This window comes from Falco punctatus (genome assembly GCF_963210335.1).
Source record: "Falco punctatus genome assembly, chromosome: Z".
Taxonomy (NCBI): Eukaryota; Metazoa; Chordata; class Aves; order Falconiformes; family Falconidae; genus Falco; species Falco punctatus.
In genome coordinates, this window is record NC_137586.1 from 82848665 (window position 1) to 82872503 (window position 23839).

The following is a 23839-nucleotide window of genomic DNA, read 5'->3' on the forward strand; positions in this document are numbered from 1 at the left end:
CAATGCAACAAGCTTCACCACTACTATAGATATGATCCTGCAGTTACTTATGCTTCCCAAAGATGATGAATGCACATGGAGCAGTGATCTGCATGTGGAACTGCTCTTCAGATGGAGTTAACTGAACATCTCTCTGAAACCCTCTATGGTATTTATACAGAAACATCACTATCAAGATATGCAGATTAAGCCTCCAAATGTGACAGAACAATATGAAATCACTTTTTTTCACCTTCGTTGAGTGCTCATCAGGCAAGCACCTTGGAGACAGCACACTGTAGCTCAAATTGTGCTGTGCATGTGCAGAGCTTTTTTTTTTTTTTCAATCCATCTCCTGCAATATCATGACTGTCTTCTTAAGTGAAGCCTATAATTAACATTATGCTTAATTTGAATCTACATCTTTGCTCAACAAGATGAAAACATTTTGCTGGAACTTAATACATACAGCCAACCATACTGCCTCAAAGTAACATCCATCTAGCCTAGCATCTTGCTCAGCAACTTCTAGTCATGGTGGCCTGAAAATGACTACAAAAAAGACAGCAAGGAAAAAAATCAGCTTTTCACTGATACATCTTCTTGGTATCCAGCAACCAGCAGCTTAGGAACTTCCTCAACCACAGATTGCTTCTGAGTAAATACTGTGCACTAGACTTTCAGTTACACGTCTAGCTGCGATTGTAAAGCCCCTAAATCCAATATAGGATTGCATGTGTAATTCCAAGTTTAAAAAACAGCATAAAATAAAACAAAACAATGGAATTTTATGAGTTCATTCAATTTCTTTCCCATCTCTTTTAAACGTATGTATTGAGCTGGTATCTCTTCATCAAAGATTCAGAAGACTACCTTAGTTTTGTACCCATCTAGGGAATGCTACGGACTTCCCACATGCCCCTGCCTTCTTTCTCATCCATTAGCATCGGGAAGGAGTAGATATTTCACTCACGCTGCTTGTGGGCTTTGTATAACCCTGCATTCTTTTCATACACTGTTAGATGCACAGAAACAGAGCATCCCAGCCCCACTCAGCCCACAGTCCGCACTGGAACAGCTCACCGCCTCCGTAACTCATAAAAATACATGTTGTATCAATATTTAACACCATTCTACTAGCAAATCTTCAAATGCCATGAAGCGCCAGAACTAATTTTAAGACCTACTATAAGGCTTCATATTAAGACACTGTGGCATTTCATTCTTTAGTTACTTGTACCTGATTTGTAATTGGAAAATACAGTGAAAAACCACACAGGTTCTTTCTGGGACATTCCTGTTGTTTCTTTTGCTTTACTACTGTATCATAAAACAAAAATAGGGCCCCTGAAAGACTCGCTGACATAAACCCCACAGCACAGGCATTACATCGGGGCGCCAGTGGTGTAAATTAGCTGCAGTCTATCAGCTCCTGGCAGCCGGCAGCCAGCTCCGTCTAATTGCAGTAGCTTTCCCCAGACACTTCAATTTCCCAGGCTCTCTCCCAGTGCTATAGCTGGCATGACCCTTTCCAGCTTTCAAAGTATGACTACACCGAAAAGGGGTGAAGGAGGGGGGAAAAAAAAGAATAAAGCTCGTCGTCGTGCACTACAAAAACCCCTCACTAACTAACCCCAACCCCCCTACAAGTAAAACAAACAAAGGGCTGGGGAAGTAAGCAACTTGAAAAATAACGGCAGCGGGACAAACTCGGCGCACGGGCCTTCCGAGTGGCTTTAGCCACGCTGCCCGGAGCGGAGGAGCTGCGGACCCCGCGCCTCGCCTCACGACCCGCCGAGGGGCTGCGGGGCCGCGCATCCCCGGGGCCGCGCCTCTGCCGCCGGCCGCTGCGGGCAGCCCCACCACGGGGGGACGAGGCGGACGGGCAGCGGCGGTGGCGGGTCCCCTCGCGGCCAGCAGCCCCCTCCGCGCCGCCTCAGGCCGGCGCTTCGCCCAGCCGTATCCCTCCGCGCCACGGCCCCGGGGCGCGGCCCGGGCGGGAAGGAGGCGGCCCGCCCCGAGGGCCCCGCTCCCCGCCGCCGCCGGAGGTGTGTTTTCGCGCCGTGCCCCATCAAAGCCCCCTCTGTTATTGAAATGTGAGGCCGCTTCCTCCCCGGCGGAGGCCGCTGGCGGGAGGCGCGGGGCGGCGGGGCGGGCCGGTCACCCGCCGCCGGGAAGAAACGTCTCTTTGTTCGGGCGGGAGGGGCCGGCGCGGCCCCGCCTCAGGCCGGGCCACCCCCGGCCACCCCCGGCCACCCCGCCCGGCTCTCTGAGACACCCCTCAGCGCGGACCCCTGCCCCGAGGGGTGCGGGCAGCCGCGGCCCGGCGCCGGGGCGTTCTGCCTGGGGCCGGGCGTGGGCCTGGGCCAGGCGCCGGAGGGGACCCGGTCCCCAGCGTCCCCCGTGCGACCTCGGCACCCCAAACGCCTCGCTGGTGGCCACCTGCACCTCGTTATCCTACAGCGCAGCGATGCGTGGTACCTCTCTATTTTCACTTGTAATAATGACTGCAAACCAACACCCTGATACTTCGAGGCAGAGCCCTGGTTGGGGTTGGGTGGGTGGGGTTTTTTGCCTTCCCAGTGGGGTCTGCTGTGAAGTGGCTGATGACACACAGCAGTGGCTGACCCCTTGCTTGGTGACTGGTGAAGCCAGTGTCTTCAGATGTGCTTTTGCACCAGGATGTGTCAGGCTCTGGCATTTCCTGATGGAGTGGGATTGATGAGCTGCAGCCTCTTTTGATGGTGCGGGCTGAGAGTTTTGACACCCGCAACGATAAAAGCTTAGCAGGGTCCAGGCTGAAAAATGACGTTGGAAAGTTGCAGTGGATGTGACACCGTGGCATTCTTCTGTTTAGCACTGAAGAAAGGGCAAAAAGGGATAAAATGAATCTGCAAAACCAAGTTGCCTGGGTTACCTGTGCTGTCTAATTACCAGGTTGAGGATTCATGCATACATTTTGTACAGCTGTTGGGAGATCAGGAATCAAGAGCCTTACTTTTTTTTTTGAAGGAGAGGAAGAGCAACTACACCTGCTTTCAAGTCTAGTAGTATTATTTGGGTCCCAGTGTGCCAACCTGTAGTACATTATCAAGGCTTAGCCTTTCCCTCCCCCTCCCCCCTTCTTTGCTTTCTTCTGTGATGGTTTGGTTTGGGGTTTTGGTTTTTGCTTGTTTTTTAAATAACAGGCACATTTAGAGATACAACAACGGCAGCACCTTTTGTCTGCAGTTGTAAGAGGTGACATTTAATGTGCATGCTTTTCATGGCATGGGATATAGGGGGATAAAAAAAAAAAAAGCCACATATTGCATGGGGTTTAGCAGACTCCTTTGGGGTTGTGTATCTCGATGTGAAATGCACCATAATCCAGAGACGTTTGATGCTGGAGGAGCACTTTCACCCGAGGTGGTGGTTAGAAATTGCATAAAGGCTTGGGGCCAACGGTTGCCAAACTGTAGGGTTTTGTGATGCCAGTGCCAGGAGCAACGCGTGTTCTGTATTTGGGGTGTAATAAGAGAACCTGGGCTCGTTTCCTGGATAAATAATTCAATTGGAAGTTGGGGTAAAACAAAAACACAACGGGATCCTGTTAGGTCCAGCTGTTTCCACCCCACTACACATCCCCCGCCTTTCATGCATCACTTTCTCCCTGTCTGAAACGAAGTTCCCACCCTCAGTTAATGGTAGGGTGGGGGGTAAATAAGCAGCGGGGGTGGGAGCGAGCAGAGGCAAGTGGTCAGAAGTATCATGTTTCTCAGGGTGTCACACACCCTAAATCCCTAAATTCAACGATCCCTTCACAAGGAACACTACCAAATTCTTGTTTTATTTTTTCCTTTTTTTTTTTTTTTTTTTTTTTTTTTTAGCCCCGTGGAGTTTTTAGCTCGGGACTTGCGTGCGTTGTGAGACGCTTTTTTAGGTGCGGATCTCGGAGGGCTGGACCTAAGGGGCGAGGACAGGGACCGACCTGGGGGGACAGGGCAGCGTGCTGTGACGGGGCGGGTGGGTGGGTGTGGGTGCATGTGAGAGAGAAACCGCGTGTGGGGGTTTATTTTTTCCTCCCATTCCTGGGGTCTGAATGGAAAGCACGTTGAGCTGTAATTAAGACATCTTGGAGGCGTACTTAACTCATGACGTGTTGCTTTTCTTTTCCTCTCGGTGAGAAAGTGGCTCTCTCTTCCCTGAATCGGGTCCTCTGCCACCCAGAGCCACAAAGAGACATTCGGGACATAGGCACACACACGCACACACTGACTTAAGGTGAGCACCAAAAGCTTCCTCCGCACTTCGCTGTCCTCTGTTTCAAACTGCTGGAGAGTTCTGAGAGCATCTCAACTCGGGAGCTCTGCACAAGGTAAAAATACTGATCAAACTTTTGGGAAGGGCTTTTACTTCTTTATTTTTTAAAAGTTGGATGGGAATCCAGTAAGCAATGTCTGTGGCACCAGCTCCAGGGCTACCCTGAAGGGATTTTGAAGCTATCTAATTTGGTGGGGCGGGGGGGGCAAGGGCGAAAGAGGGATTGAAACTGGCTAACTTCAATGTGTTTGACTTTTAAGTGCTCTGTGTTACCAAAGGAGAGATCATATTGCAACTGCAGATTCTGTCTGAAAGACAAAAGTTGTATACTTCTGCTCTGTGGCTTCCTCCTATGGGATTATACATTTCACAGGGATCTGTCTTTCTTGAGGGATTTGTCCATCCAGTCAGATGCTTTTAGCAGTTTTTAGGACATAGGAAAAGGAGGACAGTAGACCTCGCAACGATTTCAGGGGCTGGAAGTAGTTTTGCATAAAGTACTGACCATCCCTTTAGAAGTAAAAAAATTTGGCTAAGATGTGATAATTTACATACTGATGTCGTATTTGGCTATTTATTGTCAGGGAAAGCTTGAATAACATTTGGCATGAGTTTCTGCATCATCTCCACTCACCAAGAAAGTTAGGATGCCACAGCATTTCGAATGTGTATCTGCACATCAGCTGGTCCATGGCTATGATAACTATCATTTTACTGGCTGTTTGTTTCTTGGGGTCAAATGCGTATAAATATGTCATTCAGAATGTTTTCATGGCAGAACTGCTTGTGTGGTGGGTTAGATAGGAAGGGTTGGAAAGCCTTTGCATGTTTGAATTAGAGGTTTATTGCGATTTGTATATCATTAGAAAGGGGATTCATTACTGCTAGGACCTTTTGGGGCAGAAAATATTGCCATATATGTTGCTGTGTGATGTCATGTAATTGACATAGACTCTGGGAACCTGGCAATATGACCAAGAAAATCATGTAGTTTGTTAACAGCGATGCATTTGTGTTAATGGCTAGCAAGACTGTTTTAGTGCCTAAATGTGGAAAGAAGCAATCTGGAAGGATTCCTATTGTTTTGTTAGGAAAACATTGTTAGGAATATGTATGATGTGGTAGCTGAAACATAGATGCAGTAAGGCTGTGTAACTATGGATACACACATGCTCAATCAACATTTTATAGAGACAGAGTATTTTCAGCACATGGAGAAATGTATCATAAACAGAAAAATTATTATCGGCTCCTGTGGAGAGGGAACCAGGTGTCAGCAGTCTCATGCCAAGGCATGTCACATGGAATGCCAAATTCTCGTGCTGCAAAGAGACAGCTCATGCTTCCCTGGTTTTTCGTATCTAATGAAGGCAGATCTTCAACTCCTGTAAAGCATAGCTAAGTGGAGTTGCTCTGAATTCATTATATGAAACCCTAACCCACGTGTACTTACCTGTCTCACATTTAGTGACAAGGGGAAAGGGAGGAAGGAAGAATGCAGAAAGGAACAGAAAGAAAAAAACAGTAATTTGTGATACTTTTGAACACAACAGTTAAAGCAAAATGGGAAAAATAATTTTGTAGAGAGCAGAGAGCAGCTTTTTCAAGTTAAGTAATAAAAAAAAAAGTCAATGTCATAATCAAGACACTGCTGGTCTGCACTGAAAGTGTGCCAAAAGGCCTCTCTTTCTAATAAGATTCCTGAATGTATAAGCAGATTTCAATAAGAAAGAGAAAAAAAACCCTGGTTCACTATGAAGGAAAGTACTATCCACAGCAATGTCCTCTTCAGAGACATGACTGACAGTGTAATTCACAGCAAAGCATCCTTTCGTAATAAAAGTAGTGGGCTCAGTTTCATTTTCAGTTAGCATAGTTAATACAACTAGCAGCTACTAAAAAAAATCCCTGAAGTTGTACATAGGCTTGGGACTGGAAGGGGAGAGATTTTAGAGAAGGGTGGAGGGATTCTGCGGCAAACTGCAGTGCACCCTTGTTTTCACAGTTTGTAAAAGGATAAGAAGAACTGTAGTTCCCCAACCTCTCTGATCTTATACTGATATTGACTAAAGGAAATATTTTTGTCCACTATTGCTCACAGTCTGGAGCCAAAAGAACTGTTATCAATACTTCCTTAATCAAGTCATTTAACCTCCTTGCCCTGCAGTAAAAATCTGGAAATAATATTGACCAATCTTTAAAAAGCGTTTTGAGAACTTCAAGTGAAGAGTGACTTTGGAATTGCTCACATTTAAATATATTCAAAGTTTTCTAATTCATTGCAAGGATTAAAGTGTGAGAACTGAAATTAATGTTTTCTGCTTTTCATTTGCCTTTTCATTGAAGCGGTAGTTAAACTATCCTTGGAAGTTGAAATACTTTGCATTTCTGTTTCATTGTAAACCTGACAGTGTATTTCATTACTTAAAACACTCAGAAAATGAAAAGTTTTGGGAAAAAGATTATTTTCATATGGCAAGCTGCTACTGTTGCTTGTGAGGAAGTATTAGACATTCAGTCTCCACTGTTAGTAACTGTAGTACACAGTACTGCACATGAAAAGGCAGCTTGTAGCTTGTAGGTAACAAAATGTTCTTTGGGGTAAAAAAAAAAGGCTGAATATACTCAGGATTTCAATCAATGGTGTTTAAGGAGGATTAGAGGAAGCAGCTGGCTAAACAAATATTAGGTGTAGAGTGGATGCAGTGGTATAAATTAATAATGCAGTTCTTTATCTGCTGTATGAATGGGAGGTTTTGTGGAGCCAAGACGACCTAAACATGGTCACTGTGTGCCACCTAGTGGACATTGCAAGACGTCTTTCAAAAGGTTTTTCTTTTATTCAGAACATCTGCAGCTAATCCAGGTGCAGCTTAACTGTAAATGGTTAGTTTTATTCGGTTCTACCATTAAAAGCTATCAGCTAGATTCTGCACCCTCCCCCTCAGATTTTTAGGGGAAGTTCTTTCTGCGTTTTAAGTGCCTATTAGATCTGGTAAAAATCAGTTCAGCTTTTAATGTAATTTGCCACTCATATCTGTTTCCAAAGACTTGTTAAATCATTCCGTAACAAATAGCTAAAAATTAACACTTAGTCTAACATACTGAGCGGTTACTGTAAAAGTAAAGAGATTTCTGTACAAATATTGTGGGAGGAGAAGCTACTTTCAGCAGTAAGGATTTCAAAGCTCCTTCCAAAACTCCTTGATCACATAGGATGTGCTTTTGTTAAACCCCGTTTTGTTTTTTCCCTGAATATTTTGTCAATGATACGCACAGACAAAGAAAATGTCAAATTATTTCAGCTGGCTAATAAAAGATCATAAATCCTCTCTATCTTCTTTTTCTATGCATGTCATCTGTCTCCTGCTCTCTCAGACCTCACACACACTTACATCTAGACTGTCCTTTCTCTTTATTAGGGACAGGAAAATTGCTTTTTGGTCTACCGGATTGTTTATTCAGTAGGAGATCTTCATGTGCAAGCTCTAAAGGATCCCATGAAACAACAAGGTTTTAAGATGGCATACTGTAATCTGGATATATTTTGTGACTGGTTTTATGCTATGTGATCAGCATATATGCTGCCACTTCCTATGTTTTTTGAAAATCTCACCATCATCGCAACTTCCACTGCAGTCATCTCCTAGGCACCTAAATGAAGTGCTGAATCTGTGGTTCTGATCCCACAGTTTTCAAGTAAGTGCAACAATGGCTACTGGGCAAAGAGGTATTAAAATGCTTGCCAAAGTCAAGCTGCCTGTGCTTTGCTTCCTCCTGATTTTCATCACTGTCTGAACAGTAAATCAAACGGCAACATCACACTTAGCAGAACAAACAATTTCGGTGCCCTTCTCATTCACTTAGCTTTGAAAACACATTTTTTTTGTTTCTTTTTAGCACAACAGAATGGAAGTCTTGAAAATGATCAATGGCTCTGAAAACAAACATTTTAAACATTCATTAAGAAGTCACAGAGCGGTACTCTGTACTGGCTACTTTGAAAACTTTTCTCAGGAGTTGTTAACATGACGCATGAGTTAGTGGCTTAATGAGAAGGAAATCTGCTTTTCCATTAATCAGGCAAAGTTTGCAAATGGTGGTCTAGGAAGGTGAAATACCACACCAGCAAATGGGCCAATCAATTTGGTGCTATGCTTCATAGGTGGCTACTTTTCTTTTTAGCTCTGCCTGGCCTGGTACTGTGCATCACAAGAGCTGCTAATGGAGCCCGACCCAGACTGTATTAATGAGAGTCTTTGCAAGGCTTGCAAGCTTTTCACTGGTGTCCCTGGCACAGAGAGTCACTGCTGTTTCCTAGAGCAGGGCACATCAAATATTGCAGCAGAATCTACATCATTAATTGTCTGGCATAATAGATATAAAATTGTGAGACTAGAAGAACATCCCTGGTTATATGACTCTTGCTTCAAAAAATGTCATTTTGGCATTTATCTAATAGCAGAACACCATTATCTTGAGACAGCTTTCCATTAATAATATCTCCAAATTACTTTAAATGCTTGCAGCCTACAAGGAACATATGGGCAATGGAGACAGGTTAGATTAGAAATGTGACAGAAATCTTAGTAGTAGAAAACAAATCTTCCAAATTGCACCAGGGGAAAAAGAAGGAAAAGTTACTTAGAGGTGGTTCACATTTGGTTTGATCACTTTTGGACTCTTCTTTTGCAAGTGGAGGTATTAAATTTGGATCTGGTTGGGATTTTTGTGCATGTTAATTTACACTGCTTATGTCATGGTACCTGGTAACTCATCATCTAAAGTGTATCAATAACTTGTTAGTGCGTTGTACCATGAGGTATACTGACATCTGTTGTGACTAATGTTTCTTTACATTCAGAATTCCTTTCCTACAACAATGCCTATACACATAGAGAAGAAGCAGTCTGTGTGCATCTATGCGTATGTATGTGTATACATAAAAATATATAAGTATATATGCTCACATGCCCTATTAGAATGTGTAATGTAGTTTTTGGAACCTGGTGATTGAAAATCAATTGTGTAAAATGGCACACTGCTGCTGATTTGTAGATTTTAGTGTACAGACTATTACCCTCCATTGTTTTAAAACTGCTGATTCATTTTTCCACTAGTTAGTGGCTATCAGTGCTTGGCACTTGCGTTTTGGAAGATCATATACACAAAAGGCACGGTACAGTACCACTGCACTGTGAGATTCTGATCCAACAAAACAATACATAAGCAACTTTACTTACATTAGTAATTCAGTGAAATCAATAGAAACTCAAGAGAGGGCTCAATGAAGAAAACTATTCAGCTCTTTGCAGAATGGCACCCATAATACCACACATGGCTGATCCAAAAGCAGTACATAAAGGTCCTAACCTGCAAATCTCTTTAGCTTTATAGACATAGTACCTCAATGATGTCAATAAAGTGTTAAGTAAAACTGCACACTTACAAAGCATAGCGGAATCAAGACGTGCACCTATGGAATGTCTGTGTAGAAGTACATGGTTAATCACAGAATGGTCAAGGTTGGAAGGGACTTCTGGAGGTCATCTAGATTAATGTAGGAAAAAAACTTTTAATTGCTAAAATAACTTCCCAAACTCTCCAACTGGAACTGAGTAACTACTCATCTATTTATTAATATTTGAGAAAATACATGCTATGCCCCGAAATGTCTGTGTGGTGGTTTTTTTTTCCCCATGAATGTATTTTCAAGCGAAAGAAAAAAAAAAAAAACCAAGCCTGAGTGGGATGCAAAAATACTGCCTAGAAAAGGGAAAAGCACATTGCAAATTTTACTGTTTTGTAATAGCTGTGAAAACATTATACTGTTGGGCCCAACTAAGAGATTTGTAAGTCACATCAGAGAAAAATAGTGTTACTGTAGGGGCAGTAGGTCTTTTACTCTTAATTGCGGTGGAACATGTATTGCAACCACAGCAGTCCGTAACGGTGCTGCCCCCTTCTGATACACGCTGCTTGTTGCCTGAGATAATTTGCTCCCCATTTTCTAAAACCCGAGATTCTGTATATGCAGTCGTGAAACTGCGGTTTTAATTTCATGCATAACCTGAAAGATTAATGAGGACATTTTTATTTTCAGATAAACTGTGTTTCTCGATTTCAAATGTCTGAAGTAAAATGTGAAGTTTAGCTGAGGCTTTGTAACTTGTTTCTTTACTAGCTTTGATAATACAGATTTCAAATAGGTGTGCAAAGTTTGATTCAGCTTTTATTAGCAAGTCAAGCAGGCAAGCAGATCTTTTTTGTTTGGTTTGGGTTTTTGGTTCAGATGTTGCTGTATTTGTTCTTTGATTGGTTTGATTAGAACACGTTTTCACTGGTGTACCAAAATAAACTATGGTTGGACTCTGTTATCTTAAAGGTCTTTTCCAATCTAGATGATTCTAAAAACTGTATTAATGCAGTGACTGTGTGTTTGTCTGGTTGTGCATGTGGTGGTGTGTCTGGTCACATATATCATGTCATGCAGTTTTGATGTACTTTGGAACTTAATGGTCAACTTTGTGAGCCAAGAACCAATGAGAGATAGTAAAGATGTTGATGTCTCAGGCATTTTTCAGATTTTGCCCAGCTGGCACAGTGAATAGAGATGATGGTAATTCAGCTGTTATTACTGGTAAAGATAACTCCAGTCTACTAAATTTTTACTCTTTTAAATATTGATTAAAAGGCTTGGTAAACCAGATTATAGTCTGGCCACATTGTACTGCAGATGTGTTCTCTCAAATGTCGTTACAAATGAGAAAAGACACAGAAGTCAACAGATCAGCTTTAGCTTTTGCTAAAGAAGTAGGCTATCAACACATTTGATTGCCAGGCTAAGAGGCACCATGTTCAGAGCCATTTATCCCGTGGCTGGTGCCTGCTATGGCACCCTGATGATACTGTTCCGTGGGCTGGTTTGAAGTGACATGGTCCCTTATGCCCCCTGCTTAAGGGAGCACATAGTCGGAGACAGATAGAAGCACTTGGCTGCTGCAGGGGCTCTATGTCTTTCAGCACAGCTCCTTTGAGCCTGTAAACCATGTGCCAGACAAAAAACTGTCGCGCTTCAGATGTGTGACATGCTGGTCTCATTCTGACAACATAAAATACAAAAAAGCAGAAAAGAGCAGGTAGAAATAGAATGTCTTTACAGGAGCCAGAGGTGCTGTGCAATTAAATAAACAACGATGTGTCATGGATAGTCCAGCAGGACGAAATGCAATTTTTAACCAAAAATCTCTCAGAGTAGTTCAAAAGAATAATAAAACATTTGTCAGTGTGTCTGAATGGTTCTCTTTAATACCAACATCTGGTCTTTTAGCCAGTGAATGGGTTGTTGCTTCCAATTTCCAGGCATTTCATTGTGTTTTTCCCCATGAGCAGGCTAAGACAAGCATGCAACTATTACATTTTTTTCCAAAGCAACCTCCATATCTGATTGCATCTACATTTTAATGTATGCCTTACTCTGATCAAATCAGACAATAAGAAAAACTTTAAATCTAGTAGGGCATTCCCCCTAGGAGGGGGGGAATGACAGTGGCATGTATAACATCATCATAAACAAGCTAGAAAGATACTGCCTTGATAAAGCTAGTGTGACGTGTTTTCAAACTTGGTTAGGAAACCAATAGCTCACTGTGAAAATAGAAACACATAGCAAATGGGATTCTGCCAGGGCTAGCCAGCTTTGGAACTCTTCAGTATTTTTGTTGGTAACTCGGATAATGGAACAAGCTTAATTTTTTTAGAAAATTCAAAATAGGAAGAGATTAAATTATTTTGGAAGCTATGCTTTAAAGTTAAAATGTTCTTTTCTAATGGCAGAAAAAAATGGGGAAATTTTTTTTTCAACAGAATGTGGCAAACTGGGGCAGAAAAAAAAACAATCCACAAAGGTGGATAAGGTTAAAGTTCTCATTTGAGCTTGTTCTGGTGCCAGGTATTGCATGTTGAGAGCTGTATAGGCCAGCTAAAAAAGAAAGTCATAAAGAAAATGATAAAAATGACAAGGGCATGGACCTGTTGAGGTGAGTCCAGAGGAGGGTCACAAGGAGGATTAGAGGGCTGGAGCACCTCTCCTGTGAAGACAGGCTGAGAGAGTGGGGGTTGTTCAACCTGGAGAAGAGAAGGCTCCAGGGAGACCTCAGAGTGGCATTCCAGCACCTAAAGGGGATGACAGGAAAGCTGGAGAAGGACTTCTTATAAGGGTGTGTAGCGATAGGACAAAGGGGAATGGTGTGAAGATGAAAGAGGATAAATTTAGATTAGATATTAGGAACAAATTATGAATTGTGAGGGTGGTGAGGCATTGGAACAGGTTGCACAGAGAAACTGTGGATACTCCACCCCTAGAAGTGTTCCAGGCCAGGCTGGATGGGGCTTGGAGCAACCTGGTCTGGTGGCAGGTGTCCCTGACCATGGCAGGGGGGTGGGAATTAGATGTTCTTTAAGGTCCGTTCCAACCCAAACCATTCCATGATTCTAGGAAGCATGAGTTGGAAGAACCAGCTGAAAAAACTAGCCTAGCCTAGCCTAGCCTAAAGATGAATACACTGAAGGACAGGTGTAATCATAAGTCTTTAAATCATAAAAAGGAGCTACAAAGATAAAGAAAATCATCTGGTCCCTATGTCTGTAGCAGAGAAAAGGACAAGTACAGGGTGCATATTCCAGGAAGAGAGACAGGAGAAAGAGGTTTCTAAAAAATGAGAAGGCTCAGACATAGGTTGTCTGGAAAGCTTGTAAAGTCCCATTGGTTCAGTTTTCAATACCATGTTAGACAAAATGGATAGAAGTATAAAGGTGGTGACTCCTTTTGGCTTTCTATTGGACAACTTTTCTACAATTCTACTGAATTTGACAGTTTTGCTTGGGAGAAATACTATTGAAAATTATGACGCGTTGATATCTAAACAAGCAGAAGATTTAACAAAATCTGAAGAGGTTAATAAGTTTTCACAGTTGTGGCTCATGAATAGAAATCTTTGTTCTTGAATTTAGTAATGCAAATATGTTATCTTCGCAGATACATTTCAGTCCAGTCTGGCTTCAAATAGCATTTGGGTAAATGGGACTTGAGATTACTTACTTTTAATCATGTACTGCAAACCTGAGACAAAGAAAGCATCCTCACCTATGCATATCACCACTCCAAGTTATTCATTTTAGGTACCAAGTTGATAGAAACTTTAGATTCACTGTTTTTCAAGAAATATCAAACAGCAAAAAATATGCAGAGAATTATGAGGTGTCACTTGAATAGAACATTGGCAAGGAATAATGGCCATCTATCAGAAAATTAAAGCTACCACATTTATGGAAAACACTGTTAAGTGTCAAGGGAGAGCACGAACATTTATTTTCAGACCAGGAGACATAGATTCTGTCAAGTCATATGGTGAGGGTGACTTATTTTTGGTGCATTTGATGATTGATGCAGATTCTGTTATTCTATCTGAGGAACATTGGTTCAGAACTGCACCATTACTGAATTACTTCAGTTTGTTTGTTTGGACTTCAGCCTTCTCCTGACATTATTTTAGAGAAATGTGACTTTTTATTTCTAGCTGATTATGAGTTTCAGCAAATCTATATTTATTTCTGTGACTTCCAGCATGCAAAATAGTAATCTCAGAAAACAACCCTCCTTTTGCAGACAATGATATTCATTGATTCTTTTTTTTTTTATTTTTTATTTTATTACTCCAGAAACTGCCATGGAACTATGATTTACAGGTTTTATGTTTTTAAAAAATATATATATTAGTACCAACTGCCCAGTTTATATTGAATTTCTCACATAAAAGTTAAATAAAGTCTTACAGATGTAGTGTAATAATGGAGACCACATGTTGGAGGGCAAGAGCTCACCCTAACAAATACATCTAAAGAGAGGGAGATGGGGGTCTCCAATGTGGAAGCACACCATCTTTGAGTTCCTTTGACACCAAATAGCCAATTTAGCATATTTCTTGTATCAGTCTTGAATACACCCTAAACTATGACCTGAAGTTATTAGAAATCCAGGATCTTGGTTCAATAAATTTTGGCTTTCTGTGTTCTAAGTCCACAGAAATGCCATCTATGAGCAAGAGCTCTTTTGGCAATGGAGTCACAGTCCCATTGTGTCTACTTCAGGGAAATTTATAGATGGTCTTTGTAGTCTGGAAGAAAACCAGAAGCAAGAGCACGCCTCTTCTTTTGCAATTAAAAGTTTGCAAGTTCAGTTACTGTGCAGTGTGTAAATAAATAAGAACAAAAGGACAAATTGAACACTCTGCTGGTCAACAGCTGTAACTTTTTATTCCCGTGTTTTTAGGATGCATATTGTCATTTTAGGAAATCTTGCAGATCTGAAAAAAGAAATTAAAAGGCAATTCTGGTTCCCTGTAGGTACATAAGCTCTTCCCAGACTTCAGTAAGGACAAAGGAAATACGTGTGGGCTTACCTCAAGGAGAATTTGGTTCATATTTCTCTGTCATGGAAGCCTAAGCATGGCAGGTGGCCTAGAAAGCATAACAGTCTACTCTTGCATTTTCATAACATTTTGTGGGTTTGTTTTATTAGGTCATCAGTTTTAAAGTCATAATATTAGATGAAAGTCTTGACTCCCACTAAGAAAAATCTTTTTGGCCTTTGCGCTTACAATGGAAATCTTGAATATGTGAACTGCGGAAGTAAATTGGAGTCCTAACTACATGATTTGGTTTAGCAATTCTCTGTATCATTGGGTTCAGTGAGACTGAAAGAGGCATTATCATCTCAGCGGCACCCAGTGACAGAAACAAGAGGCAACGAACCCACACAGAAATAACAGAAATTCTGTTTAAACATAAGTGAAAACTGGGGGGTGGGGTGTGATTGAACACTGGAACAGGTTACCCCTGACATGGTGGAAGTGTCTCCATTCTTGGAGACAGTCCAAACCCAACAGGACCTAAGCAGCCTGCTCCGCCTGACCCTGCTGTGAGCAGAGCGGTTGGACTAGACAATCTCCAGAGGCCTTTTCCGACCTCAGCTATTCTCTGATTTTTTCTTTGCTACGGTCAAATTCATATTTGCTCATGTGTTATCTAAACTCAGAATACTGAAGAGAGAAAAAGTCATTGATTGTAGCTAAAAGGGCTATGCTATGGGTTCTCTCTTAGCTGCCTGGGTATACAAAAGCACAAGAATAAAGAAGGATGAGATGCTACAAAATGATGCCAAACCTCCAGTTTAGCAGCATTTCCCGATGCTGTTCAAGGAAAGGGGAAGAAGGGCAAAGGTAGTGGGGAAGAAAGGGTAAAAAATACCAAAATTGCAATACTGCTTTTCCTCAGACAGGAACAGAGAGACGTGAAGAAGAAGGTTATCCCTTCTGTGTGTGGTAATGACTGCTGTCAAGTGTTGAACAAGTCTCTTAAAACTGTGTTTAGCTGAATCTAGAGAAGGAAGCGAAGAAAGACCATGTGCAGAAAACACAGGGCTCATTTACACCGTTTCCCAGTTGACTCTTCAATTTCCTGTCATGCAGCCCTTAATTGCTCTTGGCTTTGACCTTTAATGTAATTCTCCGGCACTGAACTGATCAGCATCCCTAGACTGACTCAGGAAGCTATGGGTACTTCATGGTTGATTCAGTGTTAGAAGAGCCTTTGGAAGTGTTATTTTTCATCTCACAATGATTTCAGATATATTCCATATAGCGTATTGCTTGGACAGTGAGGAATGAGCCAACAGATTTGCCTATGATGCTGACCTTTGCTTTCCTCCTGAAATAAAATTACAGTAGAGGATAGCCAAAAGCCCATAGGCACAAACCACACCATTAGGGATAGATAAGTTAGTGCTGGCTGTATCCTTGTAATACAGTTTATCATTTCACTGCTGCAGGAATTCTAGTATGATTGTAAGTCAGGCACCATTATTGAAAAGCTGAAGACCAGCATCTTACTGCTTGTATCTCCCTGCCCCTGAGACTGAGACTTGGGCTTGCAGGGAATCGCTACTGCCATCTTAACTCCTTGTTGTTTGAATGCTTTACTAGCAGAGAGAGTGTAACACAGTATCACGAGAGATTCAGCCCTCTGAAAACAGGTATTAATTGTTATCTTTTAATTATGTATTACTTGCAATTGGGAAGAAAGTATTACTGAGTAGTTAAGGCATTTTACTCTGAGGATATTTTACTGTTGCTTGAGAAGCATAGTTTCAATTCCTTGCTCAGATTTAAATCCCTGCATGACCTTGCATAGGTTGGGAGCCCTTAGTCTTTTGGTCTTCCATCTATAAAAACGGGATGATAAAGCTTCCCCTCCGCACAGTTATGCTGTGAAGATACAGGTATTCTTGTGTCATGGTGTAACCATGTGCTTGGCCCAACCCAGCAGGTTGCTCACTGCCCCGTTAGGATGGGGGAGAGAACTGGAAGGGTAGAAGCAAGAAAGCTGGTGGGTTGAGATAAAGGCAGTTTAGTAAGGCAAACAAAAGCCGCTCACACAAGCAAAACTAAACAAGAAATTCGTGCACTGCTTCCCATTGGCAGGCAGGTGTGCAGCCATCTCCAGGACAGCAGTAACTTCTTGCTACAGTAGCATCCGCTGTTACAGTCACCCTCCAAAGTGGAAACAGCATCAGCCTTCTTTCTCTTTAATTCTGGCGTAGGCAAACAACCGGGTGAGACCATGTCTCTTCCAATAGTCTTAGCAACAACCCTGAGCCACCTTTGATAGCATACATATCAAAGAGGCTTGACTTTAATCAATGCATTAGAAATGTATGTCACATCACCCATGTCAAACTTTCCTCTGTTTTCCTTTTATTCAGCCCAGTCAGTGCAGCCCATTTTGTGCATATTTATTTCATAAGGAGCACTGGGCCAGGGCACCATTTTGCATGCTCTTAAGGTACGCTCCCAAGATACCTTGATATTAAAACCAGTTTCTATACACCATGCTCACATCTTAAGCTGAGTATTTATAGCATAAGAAAATATCAGGGATTTTAGAGAATTTAGGGTATTCAAGGTTTTAGCATGTGGGAGAGGACATTTATGACCTTGGAGTTTCAGGAAAGCCCATAGGAACTTGGGCAAACAGTAGTAACGATACTTTAAGAAGTGTGAGGTCTAATCCTGTCCCCTTTGTGTGTAGATCTGATACGTGCCATAGCAATGTGGCAGAAGTGGCTTGTGGAAGGACCAGAGGTTTAAACCCGTTATCTCCCAGCAGTATGTGCCCGTCCACCTGTTTGCAGTAGTTGACTTAGGCAAACTAGCTGAGTATTCCTGCTAAAGCTCTTACCCATGAAAGCATTGTGTTGTATTTAAGTAGTAATTGCTACACTTCTGACATTACACCTTTACTTCTCTGAACAAATAGGAGCTGTGGGCCACTCTGAGAGATACCTTTTGAGGCAGAATACTGCAGACTGAGCTAGGAAACATGTAGCTGCTGGCCACAAGCTCACATTTGGAACGTTTTCTTGAGAATCATGAAAATAATACTTTGTTCTTACAAATCTCTTTTCATCCCTGTGTCTTAAATTGCATTACAAAGATGGCCACTAGCATTAAGTCATTTGGTAGAAGTGGAGGTAAGTTGTTTATTATTATTATTATTAATAATAATAATAATAACAACTTGTTTTGGAACACATTTAGCGGTTTCAAAGCAAAGAGAAATCTTAAGGGTTTTGTTTGTTTGTACACACGCATTATGCAGAGAACCCTAAATATGCCAATGCGTGCAGATGGTGACAAACTCCAAAAGTTTCTATGGACATGTCTATGGAAGGACTGCTTCCTGTGCACTGCTCAGAGATACTGTACAGTCACAATGAGATTCAAGTAACAGACAAGCAAAGAACACTTTGCCAGAAAACATTTTCAGGTCAGGATATTGCCTCAGCTAGCTTGCAGTGCTGAAAATGTTTACTGGATTTATAGCGTATCACTACAGTAAGCAGTGGATGTCTCTTGTGAAATTAATAACCTTTGCTTCAGTGACCAAGAAGTATAGACAGTGTTGTTTAACCACTCCTCTTGCATGCTAAAAAACAAACAGTATTTGTCTTTGACAGTACCGATTACTCTGTTTTGCCAACCCCAAAAAGTTAGATGACTTTTCCTTTTTTTTCTGATGGCCAGCAAAATGGAAGCTATGCCTACACAGATATTTTTGTCTTTTTCTTTATCCTTGTAAAACATTAAAAACTAGCGGTCACAAGTAGCCTCATACACTTTAGCAAGGTTTACCTTAGGATTTTTTGTTTGGTTAGTTCATTTTTCATAGATTTTTTTCCCCCCACAGGTATTAGTGTTGTTCTGGGTGTTTTACAACATCTAGAGGATCTATTTCTAGATGTCCTAGGGAATGCTAAGTAGTAAGATTTTATTCTTTTATTTTCTTACCATGTAAACACAAGAAAGGAGGATTTTTCAGCTGGAGGTGAACACACAGTTGGACAGTGAAAAATGGTTATAACTTTTCATGAAGGGGAAAAAGGCTTCTGAGGAAAGCTAATTTTTTTAATATTTTTTTTCATAAAATTACAACTGACTGACAAAATGGAGGTACTTAACACCCACAAAAATTTGCAGGGACTACGCCAAGGTTGGATATTATTGAAAGGTGCTGGACCATGGTCCTGGATGTTCTTTCTTCCTGGCATTTATTGCTTGTTATACCATGGAACAGTAAGGAACTGCACCGTATTGCTCACTGAGCAGCAAGTGTGAGGCCTTTCACTGCAAACACATCTTTTCTTTCCTGTCTGAATAATATTATGGAAAAAGTTTCTTCCAGAATTTTATTAAAAGGTGAATAAACAGTAAATAAATGGTAGCAGTGGTGAAGAATTATAAAGAAAGAAATCAGCTAAAGTCCAAATATTGTTTCTGAATTCAGAGCACACAGTGAAAGTCTATGTTGTAGTCAAGGTGCTATTTATAGCTTGTACGTTTAGAGTTTACGCTAGAAATGAGTTTATAACGGAAAGTATGTCGGGTTATGAGTATGCCAGTATCTTTTTTCCAACAAAATCTAATTTGAGACATTTGAACAGAGGTGTTTGGAGTAGAGGACTAGTGCTGAAGCCTTTTTTTTTCTTTTCTTTTCTTATGACCAATTTGAAATCCTTCATAAAATATATGTGCCAGTCCTTTTATAGTAAAAATGAAGGGAATTTCTTGGCTTTTAAATAGCATCTGGCGTTTACAGCCTTTGACGTCCCAGCTGTAAAATAGAGGTCACCCACTATTTTTTAATCTATTTAAACTATTTAATCACACAGAGACTGTAGGGACTGGTGCACAGCCACAGCACATTCTCAGTTCTTTCTCTGATTTTGGTTTTCTTCTCTTGCTGTCATTGTGCTCCCAAGAAATGCGATGTGTTGCAACCACCCTCTGCTTTACACAGAACAGTCTGTCAATTGCCAGTTTGTAAGTATGAATGTTAGAGTTGACTCAGTCTCCACTCCTGTTTCCCACTTCTGTCAGCTGCTAACCTGCAATCCTTCCTGCAGTTGCACTTTTGCCTTTACCGCCAAAGTCTAGACTACAGTCTGCTTTGTTTAGTATAGCATTTATGCATTTAGAGCTGCATTACATCTGAGGAAGAGCTGTCTTCCCATGTAACCCATGTAAAGCACACCTAGAAGTGAAGTCCCAATCAGATGCTCAGCCAAAAAGTGTTCCTGTCCTCTCCCCCAGCTCCTTGCATACATGCTTGGAGAAGAAACTTGTTTGTTGCTGCAGTTGCTCTCCCCTTCCCATAGAAGAGAAAATATCACATTTCTTTAATTGCTTTTGCCTGCAGCACATCTGAGACACTGTGACTCCCTGAGAGTAGAATGCCTCTGGAATCTTAACGACAGGAGTTGTTCCATCTTGACACCAACAAAGATCAAAGCTAAATGCCGCAAGTTAGTCTAGAAGCGCAAGAGAAATGATCCTTACTCTACATTTATATAAAATAGATCCATGACTGTACCTTAAAAGATGTGTCATGTACATTTCAGATGAAAATAGCCGAAGACGTTGATTTTGTGTAGTGTCATCTTTTAGTTGGAGGGGCAAAATTGTTCTTCGTTAAATGCAGGCTTTATATGCGTGCTTTTATGCCTATGTCAGATTCAATTAGAGCAGTGACTTGATTTTTTTAGAAGTAGATTTCTACTTTCTACAGCATTTCCAGTGAGACTAGATTATTAAAAAGCTCATTTTATTATATTTATGCTTTTCAGATTATTTCATTTTGAGGTTCATGAAAGTACTTTTTAAATCATATCCATTCCTCAAACTGACCAGAAGACAAGGGTATTTTGTAAGATTATTATCATGTGTTAGCCATTTAAACCATGTATTTTGACCTGCTAATTTCAGTGACACTTGCTTTACTACTTCTTGCTGTACTACTAGCTATGGCCCCTAAAATGACAAACTCTTCTACCCTTGAATGTACAGTTCTTGTGAGAATGTTAAAATGGCTGTTGTACATGAATAACCCATTTTAGAAAAGATGAGCCCTTACACAAGTATGAAGGAGGGTTGGGTGTTGCATCTGGTACCTGCTCAGGTCCATACTGTGAGTTTCCAGTCCCAGAGAACAGCAAGTTAGTAGCTTGTGAATAAGTATTCACTTTCTGCCTGAAATTCATAATCCCTGTGTAAGTAATCATTCTTCCTTAACAGCAGATAATAATGTCTCTTCACGTTTCAAGAGTAAAAAAGAGAGATTCATTACTTTATTGCTGATTTTAGTTTTTGTAATTTCCCTCCTTGTCTCAAGTAGACATCTCTAGAAAGAGGATGACAACATTCCTGCATGCTGGTTTATCTCACCAGCTTTTACTGGTGCACTCATGTCAGCCAAATGCCTATCTTGCTTTATCAGAGTATGTTCAACAGCAAAAGTCTGAATGGTCATCCATACATTCGTACATATACATACACTGGTACGTGACAGATTCATATACACACATATACAGAAATGCATGTATATATGTGTAGCATTGTATGTGGACAGTGGAGGACCTAGGATGGGTTTCACCTTTTTTTCTTCTTGTGGCTCAGGCAGAGCGTCTGCCCTGCAGTTCACAGTAGTAGCAGCCACTGCAGCAGCAGATACCCCATCATGACCGAAATAGGGGCGCGTTGCTGGGCTGGTTCAAGCATGCAAACCACAGGCTTTCTGCCAGGCAGCCACGGGCACAGGAAAGTGGGACTCAAGGTCTGCAGTTGCTCCACAGGTCGCTTGTCCACTAAGTTACATACCATGCTTGTACCAGTTGCACAAGTGTAAGAAGCCTGTGCTTTCCATAGAGTTCATTTTGCTCACCAGCTGCTCTCAGTTATGCTCTTGGAGGCTTTTTTTTCCTCTTACAGCTATGCCTACATTAGGGCTGACCTGTCAGCATTGCTCTGCCTATCTAGGTAAATCAACAAACCTTCTCTAGTGTAGATTAAATTTAATTAGGGATTAGCCCAGCTCCCAGCCTCTTGTTTGGCAGCCCTCAGGCTGGGAGTTGGAGCTCTGCTAGGGTTAGTTTATGGAGGCCTTCACAGGGAGGGGTCTGGGTGTTTGGGGCTTTTTTTTGTCTAAAACCTGCTATTTGACTCTGAGAACCCTGCCCTGGCAAAACAGCCTGGAGAATGGCATTTAGATTGCAAACCCTGACATTTGAATGTAAGTGAATCTACACATTTGGCCTCTGAGAAGGAAATGGAACTGAGCTGACCCTACGAGATTGAAACCACTGGTAAGTCATTGATCCTAGAGCAGCGACCCATGCCTTGCATGCTCTGCAGTTTGTGTGGCTTGGGAAATTTCTACAAATCACTGAGATGAAAGCTGGCTTAAGTAGAAGCTGGTATCTGTTAGTTTATTTGATAATTTATGGTCCTAGTTGAAAATCATAACCCTAACCTCTGAAAGCCATAAGGAAATAGTAAGCCTCGCTGGTGCTGGGCACAGGTCTCATGGACTGACAAATACTTAAGGTAGGTGATGTTACGTGTGGTGTGGAGAAAAAATTTGATCATTCCGTAGTACAGACTGTGGAGCATCTGAAAGAGATTAGCAGAAATACCAACTTTCCAGAGCCATCCTTGGTAGATTCCTTGTGTTTTCTCCTCTTCCCTGTGGGGCCGTGGGGGCTAGAGGCAACAACGCCTGCCAGTAGCACACCAAAGGGAAAACCAGTCCTTTTTCCACTAGTAGTGCTTTTGGCCAGGGAGTGTCCATGCAGACAATTTTTGAGAGGTGTAGTGCATGTTTGGTTGTTTTTCAGTTCTTCACCCCAGGCTAGTAGTTTTAAGACCCCTATCTGCAGTGCGGGGAGCTTGCTGTGGATATTTTCCCACTGTCCTCACAAGCGGTTTGAAACTCTAGTCTCTGGGACAGGTACTTGGTGTGAAAGTATCAGCAAAGCTTTAGTACCTGAAAAAAAGAGCGTGAGAGGGGCTACACTGTGTTAGGGCAAATGTCAGGCTTGCCCAGCGCCCAGTGATCACTGCTTAGGGAAGGAATATATATTTAAAGAAAAAAAAAAAAAAGAAAAAAAAAAAAAGGAAGGAATAGTGCAGACCTTCTCTGGCTCATTTTTCCAATGTATTTGTAAGAGATCCCTATCTGTAGCATATGGCGGTTCCTAGGATTCCCACCATCCTTCACAGTGTGACAAGCCCTGCCTGATAAGCACAGGTTCACTTGAGGTGTGTGGATGTGGATAGGGTAACGCTGCTTGGAGGGTGTTCAAAGCCTTGGCAAGTGGTATTTAGGAACTGGGAATTCCATCTGTGCAGTTGAAACAGCCTGCCTAATCCCAAGGACATTAAAGCACAAACAAAAGCCTTGCATTTACTGTAGAAATGCTGATCCCTCTAATTAACTTGGTTGAGTGGCACTTGTGAAAAGTATGTGAATCCTATCTGTTCGCCGTTTGTTTAAACTGGAGAGCCTACTGAAGTATCTTTGAAATGCCATTCATTTTCAGCCTACCAGTGTCGCAGGTATTCCTATTATTGCCTAAGCAAGGATATGGCCTCCTCTGACGTGATCCAGATCAATACAATTTCCTTGTTAACCAAGTTTTCCAATTCAGAGATTGTCAAGAAAACCTGTTCTTGGGTTTATGGTTTGGTTGGGGTTTTTTGTGTGAAATCTGCACAGGTTTATTTTACCTGAAGGATTGACCAAAAGCCAGTAGAGATTGCTGGCATCCAAAATAAATGTCAGAACAGTTCAATTAATAATGACATTGATTTTTGTAAAATGTCTTCTGTTTCATGTCGTATCTCTGCAAATTAAAACCCATCCTTAGGCTTTTGTTCTCACAGTCTCTATTGTGTATAATAAACTCAACCCTGTGCAGTCTGTGCCTTTCCACTCATTCTTTTTCATAATATATGCTTATATGTTACTTAATTTTGTCAGAATGTGGGTGCTTTCTGGATGTAGATTCTTCAGTCACATCTTCCTACATCTGAATATATCTGAATCTGAAATACAATGTACTTTTGTTCATTGGAAGTACGCTGCATTAGTACGGTGCACTAAACTG

General features: G+C 41.6%; 1 protein-coding gene across 6 annotated transcripts in view; it reads left to right on the top strand.

Annotated features, from left to right (window-relative positions):
* The first annotated feature begins 1918 nt into the window (after positions 1-1918).
* Positions 1919-23839, top strand: part of HAPLN1 (hyaluronan and proteoglycan link protein 1) — a 65908-nt gene continuing 43987 nt past the window's right edge. Inside the window, exons 1-2 of one of the 6 annotated variants that reach the window (XM_080372569.1) lie at positions 1919-3901; positions 4150-4336. The gene's annotated coding sequence lies outside the window, so the exon portion shown is untranslated. The other 5 variants (XM_080372570.1, XM_080372571.1, XM_080372568.1 and 2 more) reach the window with 5 other exon arrangements.